This window comes from Myotis davidii, unplaced genomic scaffold (genome assembly GCF_000327345.1).
Source record: "Myotis davidii unplaced genomic scaffold, ASM32734v1 scaffold37, whole genome shotgun sequence".
Lineage (NCBI taxonomy): Eukaryota > Metazoa > Chordata > Mammalia > Chiroptera > Vespertilionidae > Myotis > Myotis davidii.
The window spans coordinates 118307-121289 of NW_006289395.1; positions in this window are offsets into that span (position 1 = coordinate 118307).

Here is a 2983-nt window from a genome sequence, read left to right on the forward strand (position 1 = left end):
CCCTGGCCAGCATTGCTCAGTGGTTGAGCATCGACCCAGGAACCAGGAGGTCACAGTTTGATTCCAGGTCAGGGCACATGCAGAAGGCAACTGATCAATGATGAGCGAATCATTGATGTTTGTATCTCTCTCTCCCACTTTCTTTCTATCTCTGAAATCAATAAAAACTTTTTTTTTAAAAAAAGAAATATCAATGATGAGAGAATCATTGATTGGCTGTCTCCTGCATGCCCCCTACAGGGGATGTGCCCTGACCAGAATTGGAACTATGGCCTCCTGGTTCACAGGTTGATGCTCAACCAGAGCCAGGCAAAACAGGCTCTCTCCTTCATTTTATTCTATTTTATTTTATTTTATTTATTTTATTGATTTCAGAGAGAGGAAAGGAGAAGTGGGAGATTGAAACATCAACGATGAGAGAGAATCACTGATCAGCTGCCTCCTGCACCACCCCCTGGGGATTGAGCCTGCAACCCGGGCATGTGCCCTTGACTGGAATCGAACCTGGGATCCTTCAGTCCGAAGGCCGATGCTCTATCCATTGAGCCAAACCAGCTAGGGCTCTCCATTTTTAATCTTCTATCAGTCAATATCTTTCCCTCCATTTTGCATGGCATTTTTTCTTTTTCTCTCCCAACTCTCTCATTTCTTTTTTTGTAAATCCTTACTGCAGATATGTTTTTTGTTTGTTTGTAAGCTACTTCTCTGATAACTTTATCTTTCTTTCTTTTCTTTTTTTAAACAGTTTTTTTAAAATATTTTATTGATTTTTTTACAGAGAGGAAGGGAGAGGGATAGAGAGTTAGAAACATCGATGAGAGAGAAACATCAATCAGCTGCCTCCTGCACACCCCCCCACTGGGGATGTGCCCGCAACCCAGGTACATGCCCTTGACCGGAATTGAACCTGGGAACAGCAAACAGTTTTTGTTTATTTGTGTGTGTGTGTGTGTGTGTGAGAGAGAGAGAGAGAGAGAGAGAGAGGGAGGGAGAGAGGGAGAGAGAGAGAGAGAGAGAGAGAGAGAGAAACAAACAGCGATTGGTTCCTTCTGTGCACACCCTGACTGGGGCTCCTTATTTCTTTTTTTTGTCTCTTCTACTTCCCCAACACTTCGCCACATTTTTTTATCTAGATCTGACCTACTTCCCTTAATCCTACTTTTCCTGGGATTTAAATCCCTAGACTGGTCCCTGAGAAGCATCAGAAACAAGGCATCTGAAGGTGAGCAGGAAGGTGCCTCTGCAGCACAGACCCCAGGCAGGAGCCCAGCCCTGCACTTCACCTACACGGACTTCTCCTCTGCCCCAGCCTGTGCTTCCTGCCCATTTCCTTCTTTCTTCTTGGCACCCTTCTCTGATTTTCCGGTCTCCCTGACCTCCCGGTCCCTGGTTCTGCTTATACCGTCCAGATCAGTCTTCTCCGCTGCCATCTATTGCCTCTTGTCCTTTCTGCTCATAAATAACTGTGTCTTAATGTTCAGACCTTAGTTCTTCATCTACTCCCCTTTAGTGAGAGGGGAGGAGCCGTTCACCAAATGGTTCTCTCCTTTGTGATTGCTCCCCAACATGGCCACTGGGAGCAGACCCTCATTTCATTCATTCAACACATTTATTGAGTGCCCACTCCTAGCCTGGGTGCTGGGGACACAGGTAAACAAGGTGACTTTCTGTCCTCAAGGTTAAAGTACAGGGAAGAAATGATAACAATATACTCCTGGGGACACATGACTTTCTGGAGGAAAGCCAAGGAAGGTTTCACAGAGGGGGTGAGCCTTTTTCTGAAGGATGAAAGGAGTCCTGTGGTATTCCAGACTGAGGGGCTATTAGTATGACAAAGACACCAAGGAATGACAAAGCACCGTGTGTTCTGGGCACAGGAAGTAGTTAGGTATAGAGTGGAGAAGATAGAAAGTGAGGAAGAGACAGGAGAGGAGAGACAGGGCGTTTTGTTTACTCTAAAAAGGGTTTTGAACTTGAGAGTGGGGGCAACCAAGAGCCAGCGGCTTTTGAGGCTGGAGTGGTGAGGTTGAACTTTTTTGTATTACACCCTACCCTCCGTGTAAGGGAAAAGGGGAATCAGGAGTAGCAGGCAGGGTGATGGTGGTCTGGACCAAACTGGCAGCGGAACAGGTGAAGAATATCAGATGGTTGTGAGTTTCGAAGGCCCAGACACCAATGTTGGTAACTGGATAAAGGGAGCTGCAGGAGAGAAGAAGTTAAATATGACTTCCGAGATTCTTTTTTTAAATCCTCACCCGAGGATAATTTGTTTTTTCATTCATCCTTAGAGAGCGTGGAAGGGAGAACCAGGATGTGAGAGAGACACATGGATTGGTTGCCTCCCACATGCCTCCCACCACATGCCTCCCACCAGGGCCAGGAGCCTGCCAGCGAGGTATGTGCCCTTCCCCGGAATAGAACCCAGGACCCTTCAGTTCGCAGGCCGATGCTCTATCCACTGAGCCAAACGGGCTAGAGAGACTTCCAAGGTTCTGGTAGGAGTGACAGGGTTGCTATTGAGACCACTCGCTGGGATCAGAAAGTTAGGAGGAGCAGGTTTGGACTCCGTCCAGGCAGTAGCTGGACATTCGGAGCTGGAGTTCCAGAAAGAGGCCTGCGCTGGACGCAGCAGAAGCCCTAGGAAGGCAGCAGGGCCTGGGACAACGGGCCCGAGACTACGCCGGCCCGATCCGCAAGCGCGTCCCCGCTCTCCCTCCAGGTGGCACTGCTGCCCCGCGCGCCTGAGCCCGGTTTCCCGAGCCGCGTGCGTTCGGTATTCACCCCTCGGTCCGCTGTTCTCGGGACAAGCCCCCTCTAGGTCGCGACCTCCCCGAGGGGCCGGAGCGAGCTGGGGATTCAAACCAGGAATGGCCTCCAGAGAGAGTGTCCAAGTTGCCCACGCGACCAGCACATGCGTGGGGGCGCGGGGACCTCAGCGTGGCGTGGTTGCTGTGACCACCTGTCCCTCGGGCTGCTTCCAGGA